Genomic DNA, 19280 nt, shown 5'->3' with positions numbered 1-19280 from the left:
ACACAAGAGCTCTCATTCATCCAGCACCAAAGTTTTCAGAGTGACACAAAACGTACTCCTTAAGTAAATAATGGTATGGATAATCCAATCTACCTACTACTACACACACTCATTACCAAACACTCCAACTACCATCTTGTTTTGTGCATAAAAACACCACAATTAATAATCCTCAGGCTATTGCAGAGGCATTTAATGACCACTTTACCTCAATCGGTAATTCACTGACCAGGAACTATAGTGATATTCAGTTTTGCTATAAGGATTATATGCCTCCCCAAGTCCCTTTTTCTTTCTTTTTAAGGCCAGCAACACTAACTGAGGTTAACTCCATCATCAAACACATTAAAGGTTCTTTATCTGGGCACCATGAAATTAACATCACAATTATAAAAGAATGCAGTAACATAATTTCACCTTTTTTTAGTTTTTATCATTAACAAATCTTTACGAGAAGGTTGCTTCCCAAATCATTTATAAATATCCCGTACAGTGCCAATCTTCAAGAAAGGAGATCATTCTGTAATCGATAACTATAGACCAGTCTCTATTTCATCTAATTATAGCAAAATTTACAAAAAAAAAAAAAATAATGGCTTCCAGGCTAATGAATTACTTCACTAAACATTCACTATTCAATTAATCACAATACGGATTCAGACCTAAATATTCGACTGAGTTAGCTGTCCACCATCTCTGCCAGAACATGTATAATGCTATGGATGCTGAATTGTATCAACTCACGGTTTTTTGTGATCTATCAAAGGCTTTCGAGACAATATCTCACAACATCTTGTTACAAAAATTGCTTGTGTATGGAATACGAGGTAACGCTCATAAATGGTTTCATAGTTATTTATCACACAGGAAACAGTTCACCTCCTACAACCGCTACTTTTTCTTATATACATAAATGACTTTTATTCTTCAAGTGATAAACTTAAATTCATTTCATATGCAGATGACACTACAGTTTTCCTACAGAGTAATAATATCGATAATTAAACAAAATATCTATGTGGATAAAGAGTAACAAATTAACATTAAATTTAAATAAAACAAAATTCATGGTGACAAGCCCTCTTATGTCTCACCCATTGTGTCCACCAATAACAATAGATAATGCTTTAATAAATTAAGTGACTGAATGTAAGTTTCTAGGGATAACTTGATAATAAGTTGAAATGAAAAGATCACATTGACATCATTAACTCTAAAATATCTGTATTAACCGGTGTTATATTTAGACTTTGGGAATTTATAAGTGGAAAATGTTTAAGACAAATTTATCTTTCATTAATGTATCCTCACTTACAGTACTGCAGTGCAATCTGGGGAGGAGCATATAACATATACACTGATAGTCTTTTGGTCTCCCAGGAAAAGCTGCTTCGAATAGTGTTTCTCAAAAGTCAATACGCGCATACGAAAGAATTATTAAGTAATCACAAGTTATTAACTGTCCCTGACATTAATAAAGTACAAACCAGTCTATTTATTCATAAGTCCTTACACTCCCTCACCACACAGACCAAGGTTTCACACTATTTCCTCACAATGTTACACGCAGACCTTTCCATTTTCGCTTATCACTGTATAGAACTTAACACGCAAAACAAAGCCTTCCCTTCAGAGGCTCTCAACAATGGAACACCTGAGTCACTCACTACGGATACCAATTTCATTTCATTTTAAAGAAAACTTATGAAAACAGTATTCAGTAACTATTAACATTTTAAATATTTACATGTGACACTGATATCTTGACATCCTTGTCAAAAATTTGTCATATATGTGTAGCATACATGTCATTTAATTTGTATTCGCTAAGCTCTGTATATATATTTTTTCTTTTTTTATGTAGGAAGGACACTGGCCAAAGGCAACAAAAATCTAATAAAAAAAAATGCCCACTGAAATGCCAGTCCCATAGAAGGGTCAAAGCAGTGGTCAAAAATTGATGAATAAGTGTCCTGAAACCTCCCTCTTGAAGGAATTCAAGTCATTGGAAGGTGGAAATACAGAATCAGGAAGTGAGTTCCAGAATTTACCAGAGAAAGGGATGAATGACTGAGAATACTGGTTAACTCTTGCGTTAGAGAGGTGGACAGAATAGGGGTGAGAGAAAGAAGAAAGTCTTGTGCAGCGAGGCCGCCGAAGGAGGGGAGGCATGCAGTTAGCAAGATCAGAAGAGCAGTTAGCATGAAAACAGCGGTAGAAGACAGCTAGATATGCAACATTGCGGCGGTGAGAGAGAGGCTGAAGACAGTCAGTTAGAGGAGAGGAGTTGATGAGACGAAAAGCTTTTGATTCCACCCTGTCTAGAAGAGCAGTATGAGTGGAAGCCCCCCAGACATGTGAAGCATACTCCATACATGGACGGATAAGGCCCTTGTACAGAGTCAGCAGCTGGGGGGGTGAGAAAAACTGGTGGAGACGTCTCAGAACACCTAACTTCATAGAAGCTGTTTTAGCTAAAGATGAGATGTGAAGTTTCCAGTTCAGATTATAAGTAAAGGACAGACCGAGGATGTTCAGTGTAGAAGAGGGGGACAGTTCAGTGTCATTGAAGAAGAGGGGATAGTTGTCTGGAAGGTTGTGTCGAGTTGATAGATGGAGGAATTGAGTTTTTGAGGCATTGAACAATACCAAGTTTGCTCTTCCCCAATCAGAAATTTTAGAAAGATCAGAAGTCAAGCGTTCTGTGGCTTCCCTGCGTGATATGTTTACTTCCTGAAGGGTTGGACGTCTATGAAAAGACGTGGAAAAGTGCAGGGTGGTATCATCAGCGTAGGAGTGGATAGGACAAGAAGTTTGGTTTAGAAGATCATTAATGAATAATAAGAAGAGAAAGAAGAGAGTGGGTGACAGGACAGAACCCTGAGCAACAGCACTGTTAATAGATTTAGGAGAAGAACAGTGACCGTCTACCACAGCAGCAACAGAACGGTCAGAAAGGAAACTTGAGATGAAGTTACAGAGAGAAGGATAGAAGCCGTAGGAGGGTAGTTTGGAAATGAAAGCTTTGTGCCAGACTCTATCAAAAGCTTTTGATATGTCCAAGGCAACAGCAAAAGTTTCACCAAAATCTCTAAAAGAGGATGACCAAGACTCAGTAAGGAAAGGCAGAAGATCACCAGTAGAGCGGCCTTGACGGAACCCATACTGGCGATCAGATAGAAGGTTGTGAAGTGATAGATGTTTAAGAATCTTCCTGTTGAGGATAGATTCAAAAACGTTAGATAGGCAGGAAATTAAAGCAATAGGACGGTAGTTTGAGGGATTAGAACGGTCACCCTTTTTAGGAACAGGTTGAATGTAGGCAAACTTCCAGTAAGAAGGAAAGGTAGATGTTGACAGACAGAGCTGAAAGAGTTTGACTAGGCAAGGTGCAAGCACGGACGCACAGTTTCGGAGAACAATAGGAGGGACCCCATCAGGTCTATAAGCCTTCCGAGGGTTTAGGCCAGCGAGGGCATGGAAAACATCATTGCGAAGAATTTTAATAAGTGGCATGAAGTAGTCAGAGGGTGGAGGAGAGGGAGGAACAAGCCCAGAATCGTCCAATGTAGAGTTTTTAACAAAGGTTTGAGCAAAGAGTTCAGCTTTAGAAATAGATGTGATAGCAGTGGTGCCATCTGGTTGAAACAGAGGAGGGAAAGAAGAAGAAGCAAAGTTATTGGAGATATTTTGGCTAGATGCCAGAAATCACGAGGGGAGTTAGATCTTGAAAGGTTTTGACATTTTCTGTTAATGAAGGAGTTTTTGGCTAGTTGGAGAACAGACTTGGCATGGTTCCGGGCAGAAATATAAAGTGCATGAGATTCTGGTAATGGAAGGCTTAAATATGTTTTGTGGGCCACCTCTCTATCATGTATAGCACGAGAACAAGCTGTGTTAAACCAAGGTTTAGAAGGTTTAGGACGAGAAAAAGAGTGAGGAATGTACGCCTCCATGCCAGACACTATCACCTCTGTTATGCGCTCAGCACACAAAGACGGGTCTCTGACACGGAAGCAGTAGTCATTCCAAGGAAAATCAGCAAAATACCTCCTCAGGTCCCCCCAACTAGCAGAGGCAAAACGCCAGAGGCACCTTCGCTTAGGGGGATCCTGAGGAGGGATTGGAGCGATAGGATAAGATATAGATATGAGATTGTGATCGGAGGAGCCCAACGGAGAAGAAAGGGTGACGGAATAGGCAGAAGGATTAGAGGTCAGGAAAAGGTCAAGAATGTTGGGCGTATCTCCAAGACTGTCAAGAATACGAGTAGGGTGTTGCACCAGTTGTTCTAAGTCATAAAGGATAGCAAAGTTGTAGGCTAGTTCACCAGGATGGTCAGTGAAGGGAGAGGAAAGCCAAAGCTGGTGGTGAACATTGAAGTCTCCAAGAATGGAGATCTCTGCAAAAGGGAAGAGGGTCAGAATGTGCTCCACTTTGGAAGTTAAGTAGTCAAAGAATTTCTTATAATCAGAGGAGTTAGGTGAGAGGTATACAGCACAGATAAATTTAGTATGAGAGTGACTCTGTGACCAGATGGTGGAAAACTCGAAACACAGCATCCAGCTTTGGATCGAAAATGAGGATAGACAAAGTAAGAGGGAACAGAAAAGGGGCTACTGTCAGTTGCCTCAGACACATGAGTTTCAGTGAGGAAAAGAAGATGAGGTTTAGAAGAGGAGAGGTGGTGTTGTACAGATTGAAAATTAGATCTTAGACCACGAATGTTACAGAAGTTAATGAAGAAAAAGTTGAGGAGGGTGTCAAGACACTTAGGGTCGTCGACAGAAAGGCAGTCTGACCTGGGGACATTTATGGTCCCCTCCCCAGATGGGGACTCCGAGGCTGGTGTAGGAGTCGCCATGATGATTTTAAAGTTTTTGAGTGAAGGGTGTGTGTGTTATTAGGTGGTTGTAGTTTTGTGTGGAGGAAGAGAGTTGTCTTTAGAGGGCAGGCTGTGACTGCCCCCTTCTGTTGTGAGACACAAAGGGAAACGTTCAGTGAGGTCACAGCTGGGTTTAATGATAAGTTCACAGCACCCCCTGAACAGTGCATTAGACCTCACTGGGAGTAATTATCGTTTCGGCAGGTGTCTACTGCCTCCTCTTGTGATACTATTAATATTAATATTATTATTAATATTAATATTATATTAACATATTTATATGTTAAGGTGTATTTATATGTAATTAACATGACTTATTACTTAGATATGCTGCATTATTATTAATCATTATTATTATTATTATTATTATTATTATTATTATTATCATTATTATTATTATTATTATTATTATTATTATTATTATTATTATTATTACTATTATCATTATTATTATTACTAATATTGTTATTATCATTATACTATTGCTATTATTATTATTATTATTATTATTATTATTATTATTATCATTATTATTTTTATTTTTATTATTATTATTATTATTATTATTATTATTATTATTATTATTATTATTATTATTGTTATTATTATTAGTAGTAGTAGTGTTAGTATTAGTATTAGAATTTGTATTAGTATTGATATTACTATTATCATTATTATTATTATTATTATTATTATTATTATTATTATTATTATTATTATTATTATTATTGTTATTATTATTATTATTATTATTGTTGCTATCATTATTATTATTACAGTTATTGTTATTGTTTTTTGGGTACTATTGCTTTAATTTTCTTTAAACTTACGTACTGCAACAGACTTATGTAAATAATTGAAACATGTAAATAGTTGTTCGGCTTCACTGCTTCGCCTTTACATATAATAACATCCAAAATAAGTCCATAGAGAGCAAAAGCTCAATGGACGAATGGCTCACTACATCTGTATGTATACCAAACTTGTATCTTTCTAAAAATCAAATAAATATATCAATATCAATATCAGTATCTCTCTCTGTCTACCGTCTCCTACTCTCAGAAGTGGACACACACACACACACACACACACACACACACACACACACACTTACTCACATGAATTGTCCAAAAGGCTTCATTATCATGTTCGATGACTTGTTAACCACTTCATGGTCATTGGGCGTATAATGGGTTCATTTGATGTGCATCTGAACAAGGTAAGAGAGTGCAGACAGGTTCACAGAGACATGAAGTCCACTGCCTTCCTCGAAATTGAATGCCCAAAGAAAACGAAATGACAGTTCCTATGAGCGGTTAATTAAAGACCACTGGAGGCTAACACTAGTGAGGTTTCCAAAATGTGCGCAAGACCTCGGTGGAATCCAGGCTTAGGGAATTGTGAAGTTTTTGTGCTGCCTGAAGTCCATGAAGATCAATCGAGCCTTTGCCTACTAACTGAGGAGACGAGTGAATTTGAGTGAGATTCTTCGTGTTACTTCGTCAATGGGGAAAAAAAAAAGATACGTTCATACACTAATTATATTTCTTTTTATGTAAGTGGACCCACGTGCCGCTATGTCTGTTTTCTTGCTTGATGGTACTGCGGCGCCAAACTGAAATTCTTAAATATTTTAATTTAGTTTCTTACTTGATGGAAGAAAGCGGGTCCAGTGTTCCATAATCTTAAAAGGCACTTCAGAAGTGATATATATATATATATATATATATATATATATATATATATATATATATATATATATATATATATATATATATATATATATATATATATATATATATATATATATATATATATATATATATATATTATTAATTTTTTGCGTATGGTAGGAAGGCTTGATGTTCTACAGGTGTACAATATGAAAATTTTACTCTTGTTTCATCATATTATGAGAAAATTTTTTTTTCTCTCGTGTCTTATAGTGCTTACTGTAAGATTATACATACAAACACATTATTATTATTATTATTTTTTTTTGGCATTAGTTACATAGCGGTTTTTTTTTCTAACTATGGATGTAATGCTTGGATTGGAAAAAATCCACATCGGTGTTCTAGACCAAATGGTGTCACTCTAAGATGCATGAGAAAATGCAATACTGTACTGCATCTCTTTCATACTGAACCCACAAATTTATTAAGTTATGGCTGCTGAAAGACACCTATGGAGAGAGAGAGAGAGAGAGAGAGAGAGAGAGAGAGAGAGAGAGAGAGAGAGAGAGAGAGAGAGAGAGAGAGAGAGAGAGAGAGAGAGAGAGAAGAGGAGAGGCATTACCTTCTAGGTAATTGTCTCGTCAGCAAAAAAAAACTTGGACAACATTTCACTCGTGATTGTCGCCTGCAGGAAGTGTCCTAATTATGGCTGACTGTCAACCTAGTGATGCCTTCCACAAAACACCACGCTGCTTCATCACGCCATTCTAATTGAGGTGAATGATAGAGAGGGGTGCTTGTTACCTTCAGGTGCTCATCATCGTGGTGCAACTAATTTTAACGGATAAAAATACTACCACAAACTCTCTCTCTCTCTCTCTCTCTCTCTCTCTCTCTCTCTCTCTCTCTCTCTCTCTCTCTCTCTCTCTCTACACACACACACACACACACACACACACACACACACACACACACACACACTTTAAATTTTATCGACTTTTTTAACTTTACTAAGGTACCATGCAACAGTCGTCTCTTTGGCAGTAAACTGGCCCGTCATAAACACGATCCCCTATCTTAAATTTTTTTCCATTCTTCTCAGTTCATTGCCCTTCTCGTTTACTCTTTTGTGTTCTAAAATCCACATTCTCGGCGTGTTTTTACATACATTCCAAAAATGTTAATAAGTTCATCTGTTATGATGCTCATTGTTTCCTTTGCGTAGGAACAGGAAAAAAAAATCGTATTGACGTTAGATATAAGTTAAGAATAGCCTTACCAACTGCAGCTGCTTGTAAATTCAGATTTAGTTTGAAATTACCTTTTGTGAACATAGTAATAACATTTTAACTTGTTGTAGACACAGTGGTGAAGGGAACTTCTACACAAAGTGCAGCGCTGCCTTGTAAGCTCCAGATCTTCCAGCAGTCACTCAAATATACCGCGTCGTACATTTGTTTGCGAATACTGAGTGCTGCACATGCGCTGGACCAAACGTATATACCAGCACACCTTCCATATCGTCACACCAGACGTATGTACCGCCACACCTTCCTCACCGTCACACCAGACTCTCCCTTCACTTGTAAATAACCTACCACAGGATTGTCAGTGGCTCCTGTCTCAAATTAGTGACTTCGCCAGGCGAGAAGGGACTGGTTCCTTGTACTCAGCTTAGAGGTAACAGACAGGTGCACAATTGGACGATCTTTGAAATTACTCATATTTACAGAAGTCACAAGGTTTACTGTATCATTTTAAATCTAGAACACAGAAGGAAAAAATGTTGGGTAGATCAGGGAGTCAAGAATCTTACGAAATAGAGGGACGGTCCGGGGAGACTGAACTCCACTTGTACCGCGGCAATCACTGTCCTCTGATTGGTTAGGCCTCTCCTGCAGTCATACATAAAAGTTTCCTTAATAAAATGACGCGAATCATTTTGACTCAGTGGACGAAGAAATATGGAAAATATTGTTTGAGCGAGTAGGGTGCGTTGGTTATCTTTTCGAATTGCTCTTAACTTTGTGAAATAAATGTTAACGAGAGTAGTGATACTCTTCTGTATGATAACACCTTGAGTATTCTGTGAGGGATTGGATTGCTGGCTGCTTTATCCTCTGGCTTTACCCTTTACATGAATTTTCCAGTGTTTTAAGACGTCGAGACAGAACAATTAAGCTGAGAAACAAAAGGGAATAATACCTGTTAATGTATGTTTGTTTTGTATAAAGCTGTACAGATGAGTATATGTATGTGTGTGTGTGTGTGTGTGTGTGTATGCAGAGAAAGTGGTGAGTATTTCATCTATGATTTGCATTCACCACCTCATTTGTTTGGGTGCCCTTACTGGAAAAAAGTGACCATTCATTCATCACTCCCCCCCACTCTCTCTCTCTCTCTCTCTCTCTCTCTCTCTCTCTCTCTCTCTCTCTCTCTCTCTCTCTGTGTGTGTGTGTGTGTGTGTGTGTGTGTGTGTGTGTTTGAGAGAGAGAGAGAGAGAGAGAGAGAGAGAGAGAGAGAGAGAGAGAGAGAGAGAGAGAGAGAGAGAGAGAGAGAGAGAGAGAGAGAGACATAAACGCAACCCAACACTGTACAGTGACAGAGAGCAGACGCATTATTGTCTTCGTGGGCGTGAACTTTTGTAACAAATGGGTGAAGTAGAACAGTTTTCTCTCTCCCTTCCACCAGTGACGGCCAGTAAAGCGTGTTGAGGGTAACTCATCGTACTGTCCCGATACTCCCCTGCCATCAGGGTCCCTCCGAGCACACCATCTCACCAGAGTGGGATTCCATCACCGAAAGCCTTGATTTATTGATACTAACAGCTGTGATCTGCATAGTTTTCCAATGAATCTGTGAACGCCGGTAGGTGGAGAGCGCGCTATATATTCATGTAGTATATCTCTCGCGGCTTTGAAATGAAATAGTACCTCTTCACGTGGATTTTTAAGGTTCTCTCTTGGATATAAATCTTACCGCATACAGACGTGTATGAATGGCAGTGTGCCCTCCCTTCCTGCATATCTCACCCTTCCTTCTCCCTTCCCGCCCGGTTCACTTCAACAGGAATTGATTCACCTTCACGATTACAGTACCTAGTTAACAGCACCAGTCATGATCTTCACTTACATCGGTGTCATCATCACGCCGTTACATTACTCATGCCAGGCTGTTCCGCGGAAATAAAGGAGCCGGAGTAAGGAAGCTGTTCTGCTAACTGATCCCAGCTATCCTTAGCAACGGTCAGTGCCGCTCACTGGGCGTCGTTCCAGACATAATTATCATTTATATCGCTGAGGCGTTGCGGCCGTAAACCAGCGGAGTTTATGCATTATGAGGCTGTGGGTTGTATTTTACGTTTTGACCCGTGGAAAAGAGTAGTGCCAACTTTTGCTAGTGACTTCAGGGCATGCTCCTATCTTCGTCCCTGGCCAGAGCAACACTGCTACGTGGCTCTTGACTCTTGCTTCTTGTTGCAGGTCAGGGAGAGAGAGAGAGAGAGAGAGAGAGAGAGAGAGAGAGAGAGAGAGAGAGAGAGAGAGAGAGAGAGAGAGAGAGAGAGCAACAACAACAACAAATTGAAGTTAAAAGTTAATAAAAAAAAAATAAAGAAAATTAAATAAAGAAAAGCAATGTTAGCGAATAGACAGTAATGACCTTAAACGTTTATATATTATATACCTCGGACTTGATGGCGTGTGTGCTACGGAGGTAAAGGAAGAAAACATGGAGGCGGATAGAAAAAAAAAAGGCAATTCAAGTAAGTGAATGGACTTGGGGGACAGACATTATTAGTGCAACTATTACATGCACTCTGCCTCGGCCTGATGGAGGTCTTAGAAGTGTACGAGAGGACAAATTAGGGAAGAAGAGAAAAGAGGTAATTTTTACCAATTACTGGATAGAGATCACAGGTGTTGATGGTAAACGTGTCACTTGTACGTGTCTTGCATCTCATCGTGGCCATGCAGGTGGGAAAAAAGAAAAAAATAAATAAAATAAAGAAGCGAAATAGATAAAAAAAATCTATTAATGGTCTTAGATGATCGATCTCAGTAGTACAAATGTTACACACCTATTATTTTCTTGGTGTTCGTCACAGAAAATAAGGAAATAATAAGGATGAATAAAAAAAGGTTATTTTTGTCATTAGATGGACAGTATTGATGGACTTAAAATTATAGCCATTATGAGTGTCTCATCTCACCTGGTGTGGGTCGCGAAGGTGAGGAAAGAGGGAGAAAGATTAGAATGAATAAAAAAGTCAATTTGTTGTATAAATGGAGAGGGACGATAGAGTTTAAGAGTCGCTAATAATATAGAACCTTAAGTAATATTACTACTCGCTTTACTAACTAGTATTTAGGATGAGACTAGCTGCTCTTTTCCACTAATGATCATCCCCCCATTTGTTCCCGCACTTAGCAAGCCCGCGCCGCGAAGACTGGGCATTGCCAAAGGGCGGGACAGTAACGTAACGATGGAAGCATTTTCCTTATCCAACCCATCCCACACTGTAGAAGAAGAAGTGTTAAGGTAAAAGAGTGAAAGCACTCCCACCATCAGTGTCAGTCTATGAAATGAAAAGTGTTTAATATGTACGAGTAGCTGAAAAGTATTGCCACCTTCCTCTCCCACAAGCTGTTAAGTGAAAAACGTTCATGTAACAGACGAAAGGCACTCCCACTCTACTCTGACCCGCAATATGAAAAATGCCTCAACTATTGGAAAGAGCTCAACCTTCCAAACCTGAATTATGAAAAATGGTCAGTAAATTTGGAAAGAGCCTCCCCACCCACCCACGCCTGTAAAACCAAGTCATTTTTAGTTGGACTCCTTCATTGGTTTTTCACCGATTTTTGGGCCTTTGGGAGTTGAGTGGTGGCCTATACGCGCAAAGATAAGAAAAAAGAAAATTAAAATAAAATTATGAACTGAGACGTGCTGATGGTAAAGAAGTCGAGTTTGAACAAGAAAAACAAAATAAAAGCTGTTGTAGGACAGCTTATTTGTTTATTGAAGAAATATTATACGAGTCATAGTGTGCACAAGTTCATTGGTAGTAAACTATTTTCATCTAATTATTTACTGATATTTGTGAAATCTGAGTTCATCTCTCCAAATTAATAAACAGCTGAGATGCACGTTTGCGGTTTTGTCCATGAGACATTGTGGCCTCCAGTACGTATTGTTATCGGTGTGTGTGTGTGTGTGTGTGTGTGTGTGTGTGTGTGTGTGTGTGTGTGTGTGTGTGTGTGTGCAGGAGCGAGCATGTGTTAGCTTCGTGGCGCATCTCAGCCTCGGGTCACCTCCAGACAGCACAAAAAAACAAAAAAACAAAAAAAACAATCCAGCACACAAGGTAGGTAAGGCGAGTGTGTCGGCTTTGTGCACCTCATCATCACTTGACTCGTACTCCAATTCCTAGTTTCTACAAGTCCAGATTTAAATTTCGGTTTGAGTTTCACGCTATTACATATCGTTGTTTATATATTTGTTTATTCACGTAGGTGTTTATTTTCATAAATGTCAATTCTTCATTCGTATCTCAGTTTTTACTTTGTTATATTTTTATTTGTAAGAATTATTTATTCTTATAACATATTTATTTACTTTTTTATTTATTTATTCATATTTACAGACATTTATTTACATGTACATTTACAAACATTTACAACGGACAAACATTTACATGTTTATCCGTTATCTCAACCTTTACTTTATAATATTTTCAGAAGTTTCAATTCTCTATTAATTTCTCAACTTTTATCTGGAGCTCTGGTTAGGTCCAACGTGAACAACTCACTAACACCTTGACTCACCGACTCTCGTAGAGGATGTAGCTTTCATCTCAATCGCTATTTATGAATCCCGGATACTATAGAATGCTAAAGTACTGCTGCTGCTGCAGGTGAGAGGGCATCGTCGCTCACTCCACCCACCATGCCACGAAAAAAGCGGTCGAGGAGGAGAAAAAAAAAAAAAGACAGATTTATATATTAGAGAGGTAGGCTGCCTTAGAGGGGACGAGATAAGGAGGGATTTATCTTTCCTTGAAATTAAGTGTATTCTGTGAGGCATAATAAAGTCGCAACACCGCAAACTACGTGAGGGTGTGGACGAACCTCCTCCGTCACACGCTGCACGGCTTACTTGTGTTTTTTGTAACGTAACCCTTTAACCCTCTCCCTCCCTCACCTCCTATCTCGATGCCCCTCCCACCTTTCGTCTCTCCTTCCAAGCCTTTTTTCTTTAGAACTCCTTAGCTTCCCATAGAACATCTCCCTCCAGACCTGTCTGTTCTCTAATATCCATTTTTCTCCTCTTCCTTCTTTTCTTTAAAGTTCATAACGAAAGTGTACATGTGCAGAGCATAACTATCATAGAGTGAGCTACCTAGCACTGATTGCTGGAAGTTAGCAGTCGTTGCTGGTACTTTCATCCCATGATGGGCTGTGGATCACTGAGGCCTGTAGCAGTTAGTGAGCATTGTCCATACTTAGTGGCATTATGGGCCTCACTGTTCCCAGGGATAACTGCATAAAGTGCAGCGCTTCATCATTGCATTACCACGATGGACTGAGCTGAGTCTTGTTTGATTGCTGCCTTCTTGAAATAAGAGTGTTCCAGAGAAGGCTATTACATTACCACCGCTGCATAATTCCCCTACATGCTCTACTCTGTCTTACCTTGTTTCATTGTACTATATTGCATTGTATATGAAAATTTGTTTTCTTTCAGGTGGTCAGAAAAGAATAGATTTGAAAAAATAATATATATACATTCTCCTTTATTTATTTATCTATCTATTTTATATATTTTATTTTATTTTGTGTTTCTGCTTTTCCTTTGTGACAGTTTTGTATAGCGTGTGCTGCTTTCCTAATTGTCTCCAAGCCAACTCGAGCTGAGTTAATGGGTATTGAAGAACCTTCTGCTACATGGTACTGAATTACAATATCCATTAAAAAGAAGCAGTAAATCTTTAACTGATAGCTATCTTCCTCCTCCTCCTCCTCCTCTCTGTTTTACCATGGATATGAGCCAAGTATAAAAGAATATATGTAGCAAAACAAATTAACTTAGGTTGCCTGTGACATTCTTACGCTCGCTAAGCTTCAGATCAAAAAAAACGCCGAGAAGTGGTAGCATTTTAGCACCACTCCCCCACAGCTTGCTTTCACTTTTACTGCGGATTGCCGCCTCGCTACGCTCACGCTGACGAGACTGTCCCACTTTCCTCTCACACTCTTCATTGGCTGTTCCTGTCCCCATGGTATATCAAAAGTCACTACCAGCTCGGGTAATCTGACGCAGAGAGAGCATGTATGTATGTCTCTGTCGCGTATTCTTGACCCTCTAGTTACGGTCATTCTTATGGTGAGAGTTGCCACCCATTGGTTATTGATGGTTGTTCAAATGAAGATGGTTTCATGTGTGTATTGATGCGTTAATTGACGCTGACCGTAGGTGTTGTTAAGGGTAATGTTGTTTTATTTGCACATGTTGTTTTGTTATTTGTAATAGTAACACGATGTCTGGCGTTTAATGGTTCAATCAGGTGCTTCTGTGACTCTTGAAACGTGTGCATCTCTCTCTCTCTCTCTCTCTCTCTCTCTCTCTCTCACACACACACACACACACACCCCTCAACTCAGTGATTAAAGGAAACGAGAAGGGGAACACTGTCTTTAACGTTACTTGGAACTTGTATCTATGTTGATGAGGTGGCTAATTGGACGCGGCCTTCGAGGAGGAGTGTGGTTTGTTGGTCATCACCCTGTTCTCTACTATCACTTTACGAATATATTAGCCATTAGGATGAACAGCGGGAGTGACATCCTCAGACCTTCACCAGCCTTGTGCGCGGACCTTCTAACACAGACACACACACACACACACAGGCTGTGGTGGCAAGCGGATGTGCCTGGCTGTGCTCGGTTTCCGTGTTGGAACTCTGTTGTTCGTGCTGAAACTTAGCTGGTCTTCACAATGATACCGAAGTTATTAAAGTCTTGCTTGATTCTCAAGAAAAGACTTTCCATGCCGCCATGGATTTTGTAGTTGACCAGTTCAAGTCAAGAATACGGGAAGCAGAGGTAACCATCCAGGACCTAACTCGAAGCCTGGAGTTTTCTCAGGCCGAAGTCAAGGATCTACAAAGTGGAGTAAAAGAGCTCAGGAAATTCGCAAGTGAAATTTTGAAGTCACAAATTAAGGATCTTGAACAAAGACAGAATTACCAAGAAGATTATAACAGACGAAATAATTTACGCATAAGTGAGATTGAAGAAAACTTGGTGAAACATGGGAAGAAACAGCCATAGCAGTGTCGAAGCTCATTGAAGAAAAGCTTCAGTTGCCTGCTGTAAAATTAGAACGCGCTCACAGAACCGGACGTGTGTTGCCTTCTCGTTCTCGTGTTGTTGTCGCGAGATTCGAGAAGTTCAGCGATCGAGAAGCAGTGATGCGAAATGCTAGAAAATTGAAAGGTTCTGAAATATATATAGATGAAGACCTTTGCCCTGCATCCCAAGAAATTAGAAAGAGTCAGATACCTCTCATGAAGAAGGCCAGAAAAGAAGGCAAGATTCCTTTCTTCAAACACACCAGGCTAATTATAAAAGATAAGAGTACTAAATATCAACTCCAGGGAAGAAGCTCTGGCAGTGAAGGTGTCTCGACCCGTGAAGCAGTGGGTGACGTCACGGAAGCAATGCACCAGGCGAGTGAAGCAAGTGGTGGTGAATCATCCGTTGGTGCTGAAGGTGGAAATAATTATGCCTCGACTCGTGGCGCTGTGGGACACGTCTCGGAAGCAGTGGTCCAGACAAATGAAGCAAATGGTGGTGAATCATCGGTTGGTGGTGAAGGTGGGAGTACTGGTGGTCCCTACTCTGCTCACACTGGATCCTCTGGTGTCGGTGGTGGTAGTGGGTCCTGCCATGGCCGCCCCACACCCTCGGGTACTGGTGGTGGTGATGGGTCTCCAGATGCAGCCCCGACACAGCGACAGCAGCAGACTTCACGTACCAGAAATCGCAGGAAGTAAATAACCTGGTTCCTTCTTATAAGTTGATTGTCTCTGTATAATTACTGGTTATAATGATCTCTAACCAAAGTCTGTGGAGTGAATTGCCTTTCGCTACACTAAATGATGAGATGTTGAGGAATAATATTGTACTCTCTAATAACGTAGATTCACATTATGATTTTTTAAATTTAGTATTTGATCCATTACTTACTGAAGATGACAAATACAATAATGATATAAATTAATATAATTTTCTTAGCAATTTAGATATCCCTAAAACTGAGTATGTATATTTAAGTAATATTTCCTCACCAAGTGCTAACTACTTATCAATTCTTAATCTAAATATTAGGTCTATCCCTGAAAATCTTCAGTATTTTGTTATACATAATATCGCTGTTAAACTTAGCATTATTGGCTTTACTGAAATTCGATTAAATCCTAGTCTTTCTTCACTGTATAATATGCCTGGCTATCATATGTTCGTCAATACGCGAAATGTGCATGGGGGTGGGGTGGCTACTTATGCTGATTCTGAGTGAGAGGCAACATTGATACAAAAATGTACTGTTTCTCATGACTACATAGAAACCTTGTGTATTGAAGTGATAAATTTGCCCAGAAAATGCTTATATATGTGTGTTAATAGACCGCCGAATGGTAATTTTAAAAATTTTTATGATGCAATGAGCAATATTCTTTCTGCAGTATTTGCAGAGAAATATTCAGCTATAAACATTTTCGGAGATTTCAGTACTAATCTATTGAACCGAAATGACAATGTTAATGAATTTATAAACTTAATGTTCTCTTTTTCATTGTTTTCTATCATTACAAGGCCAACTAGAGTTACCAATACATTGGCATCTTTAATTGATCATATCTGGACCACTCAGTTAGATAAAAATATCGGTAATTATATCATTGACACGGATATAACTGACCATTTTCCAATACTTACTCAATTTAGAATGGATGATATTAGACAGAAGCTCAAAATCATTAAGAAATGATTTATAACTTCCTTAACCCTTCGTGAATTTACTAACGAACTTGCTTTAGAAAATTGGAATGATGTAATTAATTCAACACGTCCCAAAGAGTCATTTAATATTTTTTTTATATCACTTATCTTAAATTATTTGAGAAACATTTTCCCATTAAAGAAGTAAAACCGAATTTAAAGAAAAATATCAGTCCCGATATCACGCCAGCTCTAAAGGTTAGCATAAAGGAAAAAGACAGATTAGAACGACTTGCTAGGAAATGGCCCCTTACCTATCGAGAGAAATATAAAAAATACCGAAATAGTTTAACACCAATATTACGAGCAGCAAAAAAAAAAAAAAAAAAAAACTATATTACAAACAGCAATTAAATAATAATCAGGGTGACCCAAAAAAAACAATGGAAAGTACTTAACTCATTACTAGGAAAACCAAGTTCTGTCGATGCGAGTACTATTGAATTAAATCCTCCTTGTATGGACATTCCGAGTACATTCAATTAACATTTTATGAAAAATAACAGATATTGATAATGCAAATCTTAATTACAGGAATTATCTTACAAATGCTCCAGAATTTTCATTGTACATGCTGCCCACTGATAAGGATGAAGTCAAACGTACTTTAAATCTTTTTAAAAGTAATGCTCCAGGATATAATGATATACCTCCAACATTACTAAACGCCTCTTGTGATTTAATAAGTATTCCCTTGGCTCACACAGTTAACCTTTCTCTAACCACAGGGTATTTTCCTGATCAGTTAAAACAAGCAAAGGAAGTGCCAGTATTTAAATCAGGTAACAAAACGGATATAAACAATTACCGACCAACTTCTATCCTCCCAACATTTAGCAAAATATATGAAAAAATAATATTTTATCGGTTAATTTCATATCTAGAAGATAATAGCCATTTAGTTAAACAACAACACGGTTTTAGGAGTCACCATTCAACTGAAACGGCTATTTTACAATTCTTAAGCAATGTTTATAAATGCTTGGAGGAGAAACATTTTGTTATTGGCGTCTTTATTGACTTATCTAAAGCATTTGATACCATTGATCACAATATATTGCTTTACAAATTAAATTACATAGGAATCAGAGGAGTCACACACAGGCTATTTCAGAACTACTGGAATAATAGAAGACAAAGTGTGTACTGTAATAAAAAATATTCAGCAATTGAACAAATAAGTAAAGGTGTACCACAAGGATCTATTTTAGTGCCTATACTTTTTCTAATATACATAAATGATATAATTAATGCTAGTTCTAAAATTGAATTTACTATTTATGCTGATGACACTACCTTATTAATGAAAGATGTGAATGTTGATACATTGCATGAAACTGTAGCTAGTGAGTTAAGTAATATCGATCTTTGTATTAAATCAAATAACTTGAAACTTAATGTTAACAAAACAAATTACATATTATTTCAAAACAGGTCTATAAAGCATGTTTTTCCTACTGTATTGTTAAATGGTGAAAAATTAGCCCAAGTCCATGCTACCAAGTTTCTAGGTGTTAAAGTTGATGAAAATTTAAGCTGGAAAATGCATATTAGTGACGTTTGCTTAAAGCTTTCACAAATAGCTGGTATCTTATATGGAATTCGTCATAATTTAACAGAGGAAGCTAAGATGAGTATATACTATACTCTTTTTTTATCCACATATTACATATTGTGTTTCGTTATGGGCGAGTACTTGGCCTTCATTCTTAAATGAATTATCTGTTTCACAAAATAAGTTCCTCCGATGTATTTTTCATACAAAGAAATTTGATTCAACTGATGAAATATACCAATCTAGAAAATTCTTAAAGTGTCTTCAATACATAAATACTTCACTTTGTTATTGATTTTTAAAACAATTGGTCCTAATTCAATGTTCAAATTTAGAGAGCATTCCTGTAATACTAGGAGTAAAAATGTAAATTTATCCTTACCCTGTATTCAGGACTAAACTTTTTAAAAATAGTGTTATAAATTTTGGTCCAGAATTTTTCAAGTCTCCCTCGGGATATAAAAATCCTGCTTAGAGGAAGTAATTTAATTAAATTTAAAAAGGAAATAAAAACTTATCTGTTACATGTACAAACCTAGATACACCATAATTATTTCATGAATTTGGTAGGACAATGTTTTTATTGTAATTGTGATGATGGTTGAGCTCCTGTTGTATTCTGACTTACATTGTGTGTTTTGTCAAGTTTACCCATTTACTTTGATTTTGATATTGTACTCATTACTATCATACTACATTACATTGCATTAGCAAGGTCTTCTTATGCTTGTTCACCTTGCCACAATTTGTTATTTAATCTATCCTAAAATCTGTCTGTCTTAGGAGTTACGACTCCACAGACTGTGCCAAGCAATGTGTTTGTTATGTGTTCACATATTTGTAAACGTAAATAATGGCAATATATTGACTTTACTTTACTTACTTTACCATACTTTACTTACTTTACCATAAGATAACATACACAAAAATACAGGCACAGTTTTAAGAAATATCTCACACAGGTCAATTCCTCCCAATGACAATGACCACGTAACACTCGTTACACTCCACAAATGTTCAACATCCCGGACGGGCCCCCATATTCAGGAAAACAAGAAGAGGTTTAGTAGAGGAGAGATTGAAAATTAGATCTAAGACCACGA

This window comes from Scylla paramamosain, unplaced genomic scaffold, assembly GCF_035594125.1.
Source record: "Scylla paramamosain isolate STU-SP2022 unplaced genomic scaffold, ASM3559412v1 Contig36, whole genome shotgun sequence".
Lineage (NCBI taxonomy): Eukaryota > Metazoa > Arthropoda > Malacostraca > Decapoda > Portunidae > Scylla > Scylla paramamosain.
Note: the sequence above shows the minus strand (reverse complement) of the source record.